Source organism: Myotis daubentonii, chromosome 10 (assembly GCF_963259705.1).
Source record: "Myotis daubentonii chromosome 10, mMyoDau2.1, whole genome shotgun sequence".
NCBI lineage: Eukaryota > Metazoa > Chordata > Mammalia > Chiroptera > Vespertilionidae > Myotis > Myotis daubentonii.
The window spans coordinates 8,031,974-8,048,371 of NC_081849.1; the positions used below are offsets into that span (position 1 = coordinate 8,031,974).

The 16,398-nt window shown below is 42.1% G+C and overlaps 2 protein-coding genes across 5 annotated transcripts in view; one reads left to right on the forward strand and one right to left on the reverse strand.

Moving 5' to 3' along the window:
• The window catches only part of LOC132242638 (GTPase IMAP family member 6-like), a 464,769-nt gene that overhangs the window by 167,888 nt on the left and 280,483 nt on the right, over positions 1-16,398 (forward strand). The window lies entirely within an intron of this gene.
• The window catches only part of LOC132242655 (GTPase IMAP family member 7-like), a 235,691-nt gene that overhangs the window by 122,004 nt on the left and 97,289 nt on the right, over positions 1-16,398 (reverse strand). The window lies entirely within an intron of this gene.

Below are 16,398 nucleotides of genomic sequence, written 5' to 3' on the forward strand. Positions count from 1 at the left end.
AATAGCTGTTCTCCTTTACTGATGGGTAGCATTCCACTTTACGGATATACCATAGTTTCTTTATCACTTCTACTGTATTTATCCTTAATGCCCCTAATTGATTGCTCTTGTCTAATTGCATTGGCTAAAATCTCTATTACAATATTGAATTGTAGTAAATGGGCATAGTGCTGTATTGCTGTATTGCTGGATATGCCCTCAGTGTTTTTCAGTTAAGTAACTGAGATACTGGAAAACAGGAATATATGGTGTGTGTGTGTGTGTGTGTAATTATATTAAGCAAGTATCCCCCAATCACTATTTTCTTGAGAGTTTTTATTCACAACAATTAATTTTGTCAAAAGCTTTTAAAATTCATCTATGTGAATAATCTTATGATTCTTTCTTTAAACCTATTGATAAGTTAGTCATATTAGAAGATTTCTTATTACTGACAGGTTTTCATTTTTGTTTTGAGTTTCACTTGATCAGATGTATCATACTCTTCATGTAGTTTTGGAGTCTACTTGCTAATATTTTATTTAGTGCTACTGCATTGATATTCATGAAAGATATTGGTGTATAGATTAATTTTTTACACTGTCACTGTTGGGCTTAGGTTATTAATGTTACATTTGCTTTGAAAAGGCAATGAAGAAATTTCTCTTCATTTACAATGCTCTGGAACAATTTGAAGAGCATTGGAACTATCTGGACTTTGAAGGTTTAGAAAAATTCCCATGAAAAACAGCCTGGTCCTAGTACTTACTTTGTAGTGTGGCTCCTTAAGAGCTTTCTCTATTTCTTCCATGACAGTTGTATTATTTACATTTTTTTCTACTGGAGACAATTATGGTAATCTGTGTTTCCCTAGGAAATTATCCATTTCATCCAGGTTTTCAAATTTATTTTCAAAGAGGTTTTAAATTTTTTTGCTTGGATAATCTCATTATTTTGTTTTTCCAATAAACCAGGATTATGATTTATTAACTAGGTCTAAAGATTTTTTATTCTTTACTGCATTATGTTTTGATTTCCATACTTGTGCTTTCTTATGGTTTACTTTATTTTACTTCTAGTATTTTCTATGAACTGAGAATTTAATTTATTATTATTATTTTATTTTTATTGTAAAAGTCTTTAATGCAAAGTATTTTCTTCTGATCATTCCTTTAAATTAATCTTATATTATTTCATCTTATATTCATTATTTTTATTATTGGGATTTTTAGGAAAGTCTAAAGTCTCAGTTTGTATTTTTCTGTTCAACAAGAGTTGTTTTCCAACAGACTGTCCAACCTCAGAGGGAAGGCAGGGGAGCAGGGGGGTAAGAGATCAGCCAAAAGACTTGTATGCATGCATATGAGCATAACCAATGGACACAGACAATAGGGCAGCGAGGGCATGTGCTGGGGTGGGGGGAGATGTGAGGGGCCAGGGAGAGGTCATTGGAGGGAAAAGGAGACATGTAATACTCTAAACAATAAAGAATTAAAATTTTTTGAAAAGAGTTGTTTATAAGAAGTTACTATAATTTTCAGATGGAAGAACCTTTTCTTTTTTCTAGAGAAATTTCTGGTTTTATTGCATTGTTATCAGAAAGTGTTGTTTGTAGTATTTCTACTTTATGGAACACACTGATGCTTATTATTGTTTACTAGAGGCCTGGTGCACAAAAATTTGTGCACTTTGGGGGGGTCCCTCAGCCCGGCCTGTGCCCACATAAAATCTGGGACCCCTCAGGGGATGTCCACTTGCCAAAGGGGAGCAGTCCTAAGCTGCAGTCGGACATCCTTAGCGCTGCTAAGGAGGTGGGAGAGGCTCCCGCCATCACCACTGTGCTGGCAGCCGTCAGCCTGGCTTGTGGTTGAGCAGAGCTCCCCCTGTGGGAGTGCACTGACCACCAGGGGGCAGCTTCTGCATTGAGCATCTGCCCCCTGGCAGTCAGTGTGTGTCATAGTGACCAGTCATTCCCAGTCATTCTGCTGTTAGGGTCAATTTGCATATTACCCTTTTATTATATAGGCTGGAGGCCTGGTGCACAGGTGGGGACCAGCTGGTTTGCCCTGAAGGGTGTCCTGGATCAGGGTGAGGGTCTCACTGGGTTGCCTAGCCAGCCTAGGTGAGGGGCTGAGGGCCATTTTCAGACTGGTCACACCCCTTTCAGGGTGGGGGTTCCCAGTGGGGTGCCTAGCCAGCCTGGGTGAGGGGCTGATGGCTGTTTGCAGGTTAGCCAAGCCCCCCAGCAGGGACCCTCACCCCATGGGGGTGTGGCCAGTCTGAGTGAGGGGGCTGAAGGCTGTTTTCAGGCTGGCCACACTCCCTTCAGGATGAAGGTTCCTTCTGGAGTGCCTGGCCAGCATAGGTGAGGGGCTGATAGCTATTTGCAGGCTTGCTGCAGCCCCTTCAGGGTTGGGGGAGGGGTCCCGCTGGGGTGCCTGGCCAGCCTGAGTGAGGGGCTGAGGGCCATTTTCAGGCTGGCCACACCCCCTTCAGGGTGGGGGGTCCCCACTGGGGTGCCTGCCCAGCCTTGGAGAGGGGCTAATGGATGTTTTTAGGCTGGTCAAGCGCCCCCGTGGGGACCCTCACCCCATGGGGATTTGGCCAACCTGGGTGAGGGGCTGAGGGCAGTTTTCAGGCTGGCCACAGCCCCTTCAGGGTGGGGGTGCCTACTGGGGTGTCTGGCCAGCCTGGGTGAGGGGCTGATGGCCCTTTTCAGGCTCGCCACGGCCGTGGGCTGGAAGCAGGTATCTGGGATTTATTTATCTTCTATAATTGAAACTTTGTAGCCTTGAGCAGAGCTCAGGGCTGGCAGGGCAAGCAGGAAGCTTGGCTTCCTCCATCACAGGGGGGCCCCCACCATCTTAGTTCGGTTAATTTGAATATTTTCTCCTGATTGGCTGGTGGGCGTGGCTTGTGGGTGCAGTGGAGGTACGGTCAATTTGCATGTTTCTCGTTTATTAGATTAGATTATGGTGATAAATTTTTGTGACTGATCCATGTGTCTCTGAAAAACAAGGGTGTATTCTTTATTATTACAAAGGAATTATTTTTTCTATACCCATGAGATATACTTTTTTTATTATGTTGTTTAATTCTTCTAGCTTCTTACTTATGTCTTGTCTACTCGATTTGTCTTGTACAGAAAATGGTGTTTTAAGGCTTCCTATTATTAGGGCATTTTCATTCATATGTCCTTGAATTTCCTTCCTTTTATATTTTATGAACATGCTTGCTGTGTTATTTAGTGCATATACAGCTATATTCTTTTTTTAAACTTATTTTTCAATTTTTTTAAATTTAGTGAGAGAGGAATACAGAGGGAGAGACAGATAGAAACACTGATTTAATTCCTCTTGAACACCCTCTACTGGGGGTTGAGCCTGAAACTCGGGCATATGCCCTGAGGGAATTGAACAGGTGACCTCTTACTGCATGGGATGATGCTCAACCCACTGAGCAACACCAGCTGGGCTGGTGTATATATATATTCTTTTTTTTTTATGAGGTAGATACTTCAATCGCACATTTTATTTTATTTTATTTATTTTATTTTTTGTATTGCTTAAAGTATTACAAAGAGTATTACATATGTCTCCTTTTTTTCCCCGCCCTTGACAATTTCCTGGCCTCCCCTACCACCCAGTGTGTTATGTCCATTTGTTATGCTTATATGCATGCATACAAGTCCTTTGGTTGATCTCTTACCCACCCACCTCCTGCCCTCCCACCCTTCCCAGCCTTCCTGCTGTAGTTTGACAGTCTGTTCGAGGCAGCTCTGCCTCTGTATCTATTTTTGTTCATAAGTTTATAATGGTCTTTATTATCCAGAAATGAGTGACATCATGTGGTATTTTTCCTTCATTGACTGGCTTATTTCACTTAGCATAATGCTCTCCAGTTCCATCCATGCTGTTGCAAATGGTAAGAGTTCCTTCTTTTTTAGAGCAGCATAGTATTCCATCATGTGGATGTACCACAGTTTTCTAATCCATTCATCTACTGATGGGCACTTAGGCTGTTTCCAGATCTTAGCTATGGTGAATTGTGCTGCTATGAACATAGGGGTGCATATATCCTTTCTGATTGGTGTTTCTGGTTTCTTGGGATATATTCCTAGAAGTGGGATCACAGGGTCAAATGGGAGTTCCATTTTCAGTTTTTTGAGGAAACTCCATACTGTCTTCCATAGTGGCTGCACCAGTCTGCATTCCCACCAGCAGTGCACAAGTGTTCCTTTTTCTCCACATCCTCTCCAGCACTTGTCGTTTGTTGATTTGTTGATGATAGCCAGTCTGACAGGTGTGAGATGGTACCTCATTGTTGTTTTGATTTGCATCTCTTGGATGATTAGTGACTTTGAGCATGTTTTCATATGTCTCATGGCTTTCTGAATGTCCTCTTTTGAAAGGTGTCTATTTAGATCCTTTTCCCATTTTTTGATTGGATTGTTTATCTTCCTTTTGTTAAGTTGTATGAGTTCCCTATAAATTTTGGAGATTAGGCCCTTATCAGATATGACATTGGCAAATATGTTTTCCCACACATTGGGCTTTCTTGTTGTTTTGTTGATGGTTTCTTTTGCTTTGCAGAAGCTTTTTATTTTGATGTAGTCCCATTTGTTTATTTTCTCTTTAGTTTCCAATGCCCTGGAGCTGTATCGGTGAAGAAATTGCTTCGGCATATGTCTGAGATTTTGTTGCCTTTGGATTGTCCTAGTATTTGTATGGTTTCCTGTCGTATATTTAAGTCCTTTATACATTTTGAGTTTATTTTTGTGTATGGTGTAAGTTGGTTGTCTAGTTTCATTTTCTTGCATGTATCTGTCCAATTTTCCCAACACCATTTATTGAAGAGACTATCTTGACCTCATTGTTTGTTCTTGCCTCCTTTGTCAAATATTAATTGAGCATATTGGTTGGGGATGATTTCTGGGCTCTCTATTCTATTCCATTGATCTATATGGCTGTTCTTGTGCCAGTATCAGGCAGTTTTGAGAACAGTGGCTTTGTAATACAGCTTGATATCTGGTATTGAGATCCGACCTACTTTGTTCTTTCTCAGGATAGCTGCAGCTATTCGGGGTCGTTTTTTATTCCAGATGAATTTTTGGAGAGTACGTTCTAGGTCTGTGAAATATGCCATTGGTATTTTAATGGGAAGTGCATTGAATTTATAGATTGCTTTGGGCAGTATGGACATTTTAATGATGTTGATTCTACCAATCCAAGAACATGGTATGTTCCTCCATCACTTTATATATTCCTCTATCTCTTTTTTCAACGTCCTGTAGTTTTCTGAGTAGAGGTCTTTTACCTGTTTAGTTAAGTTTATTCCTAGGTCGCTTAATTGTTTTTGGTGCGATGGTAAATGGGATTGCTTTTTTAGTCTCTCTTTCTGCACATTCACTATTGGTGTATAGAAATGCCATAGATTTCTTGGCGTTAATTTTGTATCCTGCTACATTGCCAAATTCTTTTATTCAGTCGAATGGTTTATTGATGGAGTCTTTAGGGTTTTTTAATTATAATATCATGTCATCTGCAAATAAGGACAGTTTTACTTCTTCTTTTCCAATTTGGATGCCTTTTATTTTCTCTTTTGTCTAATTGCAATGGCTAATACTTCCAGTAATATGTTGAACAGGAGTGGTGAGAGTGGGCATCCCTGTCTTGTTCCTGTTCTTAGGGGAAATGGTGTTAGTTTTTGTCCATTGAGTATGATGTTGGCTGTGGGTTTGTCATATATGGATTTTATTATGTTAAGGTATGATCCTTCAATTCCCACCTTGCTGAGAGTTTTTATCAAAAACGAGTGTTGAATTTTGGCAAATGCTTTTTCTGCATCATTTGATATGACTATGTGTTTTTTTTCTTTCAATTTTTTTATGTGATGTATCACGTTTATTGATTTGCAGATATTGTACCATCCTTGCATCCCTGGGATAAATCCTACTTGGTCATGGTGTATGATCTTTCTGATGTACTGCTGGATCCGATTTGCTAAGATTTTGTTGAGGATTTTGGCATCTATGTTCATGAGGGATATTGACCTGTAATTCTCTTCCATTGTGTTGTCTTTACCTGGTTTTGGTATTAGGGTGATGCTGGCTTCATAGAATGAGCTTGGAAGTGTTCCTTCCTCTTGGATTTTTTGTAGTCGTCTGAGGAGGGTAGGTTTTAGTTCTTCCTTGAATGTTTGGTAAAACTCCCCTGTGAAGCCATCTGGTCCTGGGCTTTTGTTTGCTGGAAGCTTTTTGATGACTGCTTCAATTTCTTCCATAGTTATTGGCCTATTGAGATTTTTAGATTCTTCCTGATTAAGTTTTGGAATGTTGTATTTTTCTAGGAATATTTCCATTTCCTCCAGGTTGTCTAGTTTGTTGGAGTAGAGTTGTCCATAGTATTTTTTAAAAATCATTTGTATTTCTGTGGGATCTGTTGTTATTTCGCCTCTATCATTTCTGATTTTGTTGATTTGGGTCCTCTCTCTTTGCTTCTTGGTGAGCCTGGCTAGAGGTTTATCAATCTTGTTTATCCTTTCAAAGAACCAGCTCTTTGTTTCATCGATTTTCTGTATTTTTTTTTTGGTCTCTATGTCATGTATTTCTGCTCTAATCTTTATTATCTCCTTCCTTCTGCTCACTCTGGGCTCTTCTTGTTGCTCTCTTTCTAATTCTTTGAGCTGTAGATTTAGATGATTTACTACCATTTTTTGTTTGTTTATTGAGATAGGCCTGTAGAGCTATAAACTTCCCTCTCAGGACTGCTTTCATTGAGTCTAGAAGGTTTTGGATTGTTGTTGTTTCATTGTCATTAGTTTCCAGGATGTTTTTAATTTCTTCTTTGATCTCATTGGTAACCCAATAAATATTGAATAACGTGCTATTCAGCTTCCAAGTATTTGAGTATTTTGAGTTGTTTTTATTGTAGTTTATTTCTAATATTATGCCATCGTGGTCTTAGAAGATGCTTGGTATGATTTCAATATTCTTGAATTTGGGGAGACTTTGTTTGTGACCCAATATATGGTCTATTTTTGAAGATGTTCCATGAGCACTTGAGAAGAATGTATATTTTGTGGGTTTGGGGTGAATTGTTCTGAAGATGTCAATTAAGTCCATCTGATCTAGTGAGTCATTTAGGATTGCTGTGTCTTTGCTGAGTTTTTTTCTAGCGGCTTTATCCAGTGATGTCAGTGGTGTATTAAAGTCCCCTACTATGATTGTATTGTTGTCGATCTCTCCTTTGATATCTTCCAGGAGTTTTCTTATGTATGTGGGTGCTCCTGCATTGGGTGCATATATGTTTATCAGGGTTAGATCCTCTTGTTGTATTGATCACTTTAGTATTATGAAGTAGCCTTCCTTATCTCTTGTTATGGCCTTCACTTTGAGGTCTATTTTGTCTGATATAAGTATTGCTACCCCAGCTTTTTTTTCATTTCCATTTGCCTGAAAGATATTTTTCCATCCCTTCACTCTCAGTCTGTGTGAGTCCCTTCTAATGAGGTGGGTCTCTTGTAGACAGCAAATATATGGGTCATGTTTTTTTATCCATTCAGCCACTCGATGTCTTTTGATTGGATCATTTAGTCCATTTACGTTTAAAGTTATTATTGAAAGGTACTTGTTTGTAGCCATTTCTTTTTTTGTGTGGCTGTTTTCTTTCTGGGCTTTTTAGTTTTTTCTTTTTACACCACTCCCTTTAGCATTTCTTGCATTGCTGGCTTGGTGGTGATCAACTCCCTTAGCCTTTTTTTGTCTGTGAAGCTTCTTATTTCCCCTTCAATTTTGAATGATAGCCTTGCTGGATAGAGTATTCTTGGATTCAGTCCTTTGCTTTGCATCACTTTGTAAATTTCTGTCCATTCTTTTCTGTCCTGATGTGTTTCTGTTGAGAAATCATTTGATAATCTGATGGGGGATCCTTTTTAGGTAACTCTCTGTTTCTCTCTTGCAGCCTTTAAGATTCTCTCTTTGTCTTGTACATTTGCCATCATTATTATGACGTGTCTTGGTGTGGTGGGTCTTTTGGGTTCATCATGCCTGGGACTCTCTGTACTTGTGTAACTTATTTCTTCCCCATATCTGGGAAGTTTTCTGACATTATTTTTTCAAATAGATTTTCTAATCCTTGCTGCTCTTCTTGTCCTTCTTGCAGCCCTATTATGCGTATGTTACTTTGTTCATGTTGTCCCAAAGCTCCCTTAGGCTCTCCTCCTGCTTTTTAATTTTTTTCTCCAGTTGCTGTTCAGATTGAGCTTGTTTCTCTGCCTTATCTTCTAATTCACTAATTCGGTCCTCTGCTTCTTCTAGTCTTCTGTTGAAACTTTCCATGGTGTTTTTGATTGTAGCTATATCACTTTTCATTTCTTCCTGATTCTTGCATAGGTTGTTGATTTTCTCATCCATCCGGTGAATGAATTGTATAACCATTATTCTGAATTATTTTTCTGTCATGTTGCATGCTTCAACTTCATTAATTTCCTTTCTTGGCGACTCCTCATTGTCTTTCCTCTGGGTGTTGTTTCATCTCTTCATTCTGATTATCTCCCGATGGTTCAAACGTCGAGTTGCGTGGGCCTGGGCCGTGTGCATTGGGAGTCTCCCGCCACCCTAGTGTCACTGAAGAACTCTGACACTAAGATGTGTGGTTGTGGTGGGTTGGTGGGAACCAGGCTCGCTCAGGGTCAGTGTTGTCAGCGCTCAATGTGGCCTTGTACGCACCCTTAGAATCAGGGACCCTGCCTGCACCATGCTGAAACAGAGACCCCCCCCCCCTGAAGCGTGTTGAAAGCCAGAGACCCCTAGCGTGCGCCAGGAGTCAGAGTTCCTCACGAATCCAGTATCAGAGTCTCTGTTGCTTCGTGCAACCTTGCCTTGAGAATCAGGGTCCCTGTGTGCCCTTGCACCAGTAATTGGAGTCACTGGCTCTTAGTATGAATGCACAGGAAATCAGGATCTCAGGCGCAGTTGATAAGAAACACAGTCAAGTCACTGGTGCTTGGTGCTGTCTCCTGCCCAGAAAATCGGGGTCCCTGGGCCTGTGATATGCGGGACAAATTCCTGGTGTTTGCGCGTTTGCTCCCAGCCCAGGGCTCAGAAGCTGGCAGTGCCCTTAGGATCAGTTCCTGGGGTTAGTGCATTTGCTCCCAACCCAGGGCTCAGAAGCTGGCAGTGCTTCCAGGCTAAAATTCCTGGAGAGCTGATGCCTTGGCAAGGGGTGGGTCTATCAGTTAGTTACTCTGGCCCTGCCCGCAAGCCTGCGGGAAGGGGGGATGGGCTCTGTTACTCACGGATCTGCCGCGGGGATTTCTGAACTTTTGGTGTCCACAGCTCTGTAGCTGTGGTCACAGGTCTCTGTCCCCAGTGGCTGCAGGGTCCTGATATGTGTCTGAGATCAGACTGGGTGGTGCTGAGGCCAGGATCCTAGTCTCAAGCAGCTCTGTTTCCCAAGATGGTGTGGTCGCTGTGCCTGTGCTGGCTGCCCAAGAGTGTCTGCGCAGGGAGAGGGACTCTGCTGCCTAAGACTGCCCGGTTTAGCAGCCCCTTAGAAGACCTGCAGAATCTAACTGTCCCTAGCTCATACACACACACCACACATGTCCACACACTCCTCTATCACTTCCTTGTGCTCTCACACTCTCTCCCTCCCTACCTTACTGCTGGTCACCATTTTCCCTATATATATATTCTTAAGCATTGTATCTCTGATATAGAATTTGTGAGAGAGGATAATGATATGTGGGAATATTAATTTTATTTTTAATTCCTTTAGAGGCAATAGTTGCTTTTGTAGGAATGATAATTCAAACAGCTTGTGGGAATGAACCACACAATGAATGAATGAATGTTTAGTTTTTGTGGAATAATTTGGAATTCACTGGAAACAGCCTCCATTGCAAAATTAAACATAGGCTCATTTTATACTATAAAAAGTAAACAAATTTTTAATTTTTAAAATCTGTCCTAGTTCCCATCCATTACTTGTAGAGAAAAATATAACTAAATGCTTAATCATGTTTAAACCTGTCCAATGTGATCTGTTAAGGAGTTCCTTTACATAGTGTGCAGTCTCCCTATTCATGTGACAGAGCCATCCCCCCAACCATCGTATTTTTCCCCCTCAGTCTGGATGAATGCCTTGTAACATTGTAGTTTGTAGAATAGATGGGGTTCTCAGACCTCAACCTCTGAGTTGCTTCTTGCTGGGTGATATTCCTCACCTGTGAGGTCTCTGAAGTCCTCCTGACCCCCAACAAGGAAGGCCATAAGCGGGTGTGACCCAGATTGATTTCTCAGCCAGGCATTGCCCTCTGCGATGCCCGTTGGCTGACTTCACCACAACTCGGCTCCTGCTGGTCTGAAATGCTCTGTGGCTGGTCTGATGGTCACTCTCCTCCAGTCCCAGAGTGTCACCTTGAGATTCAGGATGCAGGTAAGAGAGCCTTCCCTGAAGTGGCTTAACACACAAAGGGTTCGAATTCTATGCGACAAGGAGTTTACAGTGGTAAGTCCAGGGCTGATGTAACGATCCAAAGAACTTCATTTTCTCTCCCTACCAGCTCCACCATTCTTTGTAAGTGGCAAGATGGCTGCTTCACCTTCAGCCGTATTTGAGAATTACACGTAGGAAGAAGGTAGAAACAATAATGGAGATGGAATAGCACTTAGTATTACAAAAGCATAGCCAACCCAGAAATCTCAGGGGGACTTGTGCTTATGTCTTGTGGTCGTATGGTTAACTCAGCTGCAAGGAGAACTGTATTTCACATGGGTACATCATTTTTATAACCAAGCTTGTAGTTTTGTTAGGAAGGAATAGGAGGGAAATGGCTAGTGAGCAGATGACTGACAGCATGTGCTATATGCAACCTGGACAATTTGCTCCATTTCTTGATCGAGAGGTACCTCACTCTCACCCCTGTGGTCAATTCCTTTGACAAACTTGACTGAACTTTCATGTAATTCTCAACTCCTACTCATTCTATATATGAACCACGGAAATGACAAGAGAATAAAACCTTAGAACTTGTTTCAAAAATAACAGATTATATGGGCCACAGATAAACTTTGGGAGAATTGTCAAGCATCAAATACTGGAAAGCAATAGAAAGTAACCCAAACCAGATAGAAACTCAAGGTGCACCCATCCTGCAAAAAAGAACCACATAAAATGACACCCATGTTGAAAAAACATTTCCCTTGAGGGCACTCCCCAGAACAACAGCTCAAGAAGTGACCAGAAGTTCATTATCCAAAATACTTCTTGTTTCCTGAACCTGGAGAGACAAAATTTTGGACACACATCTGATTGTTCTATCCTTCTGCTTCTTTTCCACTCTAAGAGGAGGGGTGTTCCCCACTCTTAGGATCCAGAGTTCCGCTATATAAAATGTTAATTCCTAGTGAATGAAGTGGAGGCCTTATCCTGCAAACTGTAGAAGTGATAGAATGTAGACAATCTATTCTAAAGAACATACTCAAGTTTATAAGGTTGTCATCTGTGGACAAAGCCCTCTGTATGGTTATTATATTAGAAGCTGATTCTTCAGTATGTTTTTCCCCCTGTATTTTATGAGGCATGGGCATGCATCAGAGCCACATGGAAGACTTATTAAAATCAGTTTCTAATTCAGGAGGTGTGGGGTGAGACCAAGCCTCTGTGTTTCTATCTAGTTCCCGGGCATTGCTGCTGTTCGGGGACCACACTTTGAGAGCAGCTGCATTGGACTCAATGTCCCGTGTTTGAAAAGGAAAAAGGGACAGTCACTTCATAAGGTTCTGGGCATATCCAAGTGTTACGAGATGCTTCCAGGACACCAAAGACCCTTCTCTCCTCCAGGAATCTGGAGGAAAAGTAGACACATTAAAGTCCAGGACCAGAGGCCAAAGTTAAGGTCTTTATTCTTCTGTCTGGATGGAAAGGAGCTATATGCAGCCACCTGACAACCAAAGATAATAGACCAAAAGAGTTAGACTCAGCAGATTCCCTCCCTTTACCCCCCCTACAACCCCACAAAAAGAGAACTTCTTGGTCTGCCTAGAGAATGAAACAGAAACCAAAATGTGGGTCAGGTCTGGTCTCTACTGGCTAAAAGGGAGGGAAGACAGTCTGTTTCCTCTGCTTCGGGAAGAAAAAATAATATTAGGAAGTGGTCACAACTGGCCCAACGTAGAGAGGACAGTCTGTTTCCTGTGTTTCCAGAGTAAAACATATTAGTATGAAGTGCGCATGATCGGCCAAAATTGAAAGAAGGCAATTTGTTTCCTTAAAAAAAAAATAGTATTGAATGATCTCGCAACCTGAAAGAGACCAGCCCCTTTCCTTTAGGTGAAGGAGTTAACTGATGAAGTGTCACCCACGGTTTCTCCCTCCTGGGTGTTGGGGGATAAGCTCTTCCTCTTTCCAAAGGACAACAGTCAGCTTGGTGCAGCAATGCTCAGGGCTGCCTGAGGGACCCTCCCTGTGACTTCCCAAATCTCCATTAAAGAAGCTAAAGGCCACAGAATGCTTCGTACACCTTGGCATTGTGGAAACCAGCCAAAGAAGTGAAGTTCAAAACAGATAGAGGGCAGTGACACATGATTGAGAACATAAAGCCAGAGGAAGTGAGCTCAGGAAGTTCCCCAAAAGAACAAGAGACTCTCTATGCTGTGGAACTGTCCCTTGAACCAAGTATCCGAAGTCACCACAGGGTAGGATGACAAATATTTAGTGAGTGCCTCCTGTACACGAGGAATGTAGTCCAAAATGCTGAGCAAGGAGGAGCCCCCTGGCACCCGCTATGGTGGGAACATATGTTAATCCATTGAGACAGCAAATGAGCAAAGTATAAGATAATATATTAATACATTGTTGTGGGCATACTCAGAATCAAATTGGCATAAGTCATATTGATGTCTTGAATGAGATAGAAATCCTAATATATATAAAAACCCAGGGTCCTTAATGTCCAAAATGACCGAAAGCGCGACCAAATGCCATGCTGCATGTGCAGCAGCCTCCAGTGGGCAGGGACTGACGAGTGGGCTGAATTGCTGACCTCTCGGGGAGAGAGAGAGGCTAGGCTGATCAGTGTCTACCAGGGCTGCTGGCGAGGCCCTCGAGGCTGCAGATCAGAACCTGTTTCTCTCTTTCTCCGGCCTCGCCAGCAGCCGTGCCTCTGTCTCTCTGAGAGGTCAGCAGTCCAGCCTGCTCACCAGCAGCCTGAGGTGGCTGTTGATCAGCCCCGCCTCTCTGATCAGGCCCAGAGATAGGCCCAGAGATGCTGACTGGCATAGAAACTGACCAAATCTGGGTAAGAGAGAGGATCCAGTGGCTGCATAGGAGGTGGAGCTCCTGATGCTGACTGGCATATAAATGAACCAACCAGAACCTAATCTAGGTGAACTGGGATAGTAGAACCTAAGGTAGGGGCTGAGGAGGGGTTTTAAGGGCAACAGCTGTTTGATGTAAGGTGTAAGAAAGCCGTTCAATTTTTTAATGACTGGTTTGGCAGTATAATGCATATGGCTAGCTATCAGTCCACATATAGGGATTATGTATTTTTGTCTGCCAAGAGCATCTCCTCTTGCTGAAAAAGACGTTTTCCCCCATTTAAGCAATCCTATCCTATATAATCTATCTATACTAATAAAAGGGTAATATGCTAATTAGACCAGGTCGACTGGCTATCTTCCAGACATCTGACTTTGTTCCAGACAAAGCCATGGTGGTGGGGGCCGAGACAGAGGCACTTAGGGGTCATCAGGCGGACTGGGGAGGGAAATTGGGGGTGAGATCAGGCCAGCAGGGGAGGGCAGTTGGGGGCAACCAGGCCAGTAGGGGAGAGCAGTTGGGGGCAAGATCAGGCAGGCAGGGGAGGGCATTTGGGGGCGAGATCAGGCTAGCGGGGGAGGGCAGTTGAGGGCGAGATCAGGCCGGCAGGGTAGGGGAGTTGGAGGCAAGGTCAGGCTGGCAGGAGAGGGCAGTTGGGGGCAAGATCAAGCCAGCAGGGTAGGGCAGTTAGAGGCGATCAGGCAGGCAGGGGCAGTTAGGGGCAATCAGTCAGGCAGGCAGGTGAGCAGTTAGGAGCCAGTGGTCCCAGATTATGAGGGGGTGGTCTGACTGCCGGTTTAGGCCCAATTCCACAGGGATTGGGCCTAAACCGGCAGTCAAACATCCCCCAAGGGGTCTCCCATTGGAGAGGGTACAGGCTGGGCTGAGAGGAACCCCCCCCCCTTTGCATGAATTTCATGCACTGGGCCACTAGTGCTTCTATAAGAAATGTCAGATACAAGGTGAATTCTCACATGGTTTATTTGCCTGCTCTGAATCCTTCTGTTGTAAACAGGCACCATGGATTTTTTTCCACTGTATTTTCTGCATCATAGGGAAAGACCTGGAGACATTCTTATCGCCTCTTCCCAGACAGTTCCAGGTTAGGGTTTGCCCCTGGGGTCTTCAGCAGATGCTCCATAATGAGAGGTTTGGGCCAAATATTGATTGAAATTCTTATCTGAAATGTTCAAAGATTTAAAAATATCTTTACCACCAATTTGAAGTCTGCTCCGCCAATTTTACAACATTTCTTCATAGACTTGTGAATTCTTTAAGACATACAATATTCTCTGGGCAGTGTCTTATATCTCACTTCTCTCATAGCTCTAAAGAAAACTACTTGGGAAGGGTTGGCAGACGGGGGATGAACTGAGAAAAGAGAAGGGAGAGGAGGAATCGTGATAGAAACTTCCAGGAACCCCAGATTCACCCCAAATGCTCACTGTGAGATGCCACACTTCCTGTGGGAGTCCCAAGTGGAAAACATCAGGTGGAGAAACTGAAGAAAAATAAGAGGGAGAAGAGGAATCTGTAATGAAATACATTTCTTGAGTAATCAGTTTGGGAGGGAAGAGAGGAATTTCAACTAGGTTTCTATTCCCATATGGTCACGTGAACACACACAATGCCCAACTGCATTCCCTGGCACTTGGAACTCCTTAGACAATTGAGACTGAAAGTATTTTTAAAACCTAATTTAATTACTTCTTTTGTTTGTTTGGTATGTGTCCTTCATTTCAGACAATGAAAGGACATTCTTTATGTCCTCTTCCTGTTTGCCATACACAATAATAAACTCAAAATGGATAAAAGACTTAAATGTCAGGCATGAAACCATAAAAATCTTAGAGGAGAATAGAGTCAGTAAAATCTCAGACATCTCCCGTAGCAATATATTTATGGATACATCTCCTAGGATAAAGAAAATTAAGGAGAAAAGAAACAAATGTGACTACATAAAAATAAAAAGCTTCTGCACAGCAAAATAAACCACCATCAAAATGAAAAGGGAACCACTGTATGGGAGAACATATTTGCCAGTGATACATCTGATAAGGGGTTAATATCTAAAATATATAAAGTACTCATACAACTCAACAAAAGGAAGACAAATAAAAAATGGGCAGAAGACTTGACTAGACATTCCTTCAAAGAGGACATACAAATGGCCAAGAGACATATGAAAAAATGCTCAAAGTCACTAATCATTAGGGAAATGCAAATTAAAACCACAATGAGATATCACCTCACACTTGTCAGAATAGCTATCATAAAAAAGTCAACAAACAAGTGTTGCCAAGGGTGTGGAGAAAAGGGAACACTAGCTCACTTCTGGCGGGAATGCAGATTGGTGTAGCCACTATGGAAAACAGTATGGAGTTTCTTAAAAAAATTAAAAATGGAACTTCCTTTTGTCCTAGCGATCTGTCTTTTGGGAATATAACCTAAAAACCCCAAAACACCAATCAGAAAAAACATATGCATCCCTATGTTCAGAGCAATGTTATTTATGATAGCTAAGACTTGGAAACAGCCCAAGTCCCCAATCAGTAGGCAGATGAGTGGATAAAAAAGTGGTGGGAAATTTACACTCTGGCATATTATGCAGCTGTAAATAAGAGGGGTCTATTTCTCTTTGGAACAGCATGTATAGACCTAGAAAATATTATGCTAAGTGAAATAAGCCAAACTGAGAAAGACAAATGTCATGTAATCTCACTTATTTGTGGAATCTAATGAACAAAATGAATTAGCCAACAAAATAAGACTTGAAACATGGAGGCCTGGAACAGACGGACATACCTTGGTGTGGGGTTGGGAGGATGAAAAGAGATAAACCAAGGAGCTTGTATACTTATATTTATAGCCAATGGACACAGGCAGTGTGGGAGTGAAGACGTGGGTGGGGAGAGTGGGTGGGTAGGGGCTTGAAGGAGGGGAGAAAAGGGGGGAAATGGAAGACATCTGTAATACTATCGAAACTAAAAAATATATTAAAATAAATAAATAAAACTGCTTAAGTGTAATCAAAAGGGAGACATAATGTAGTACGTGCACTTTGGGCCTTTGAAAGTTGACAGTATTCAGTTTTCTG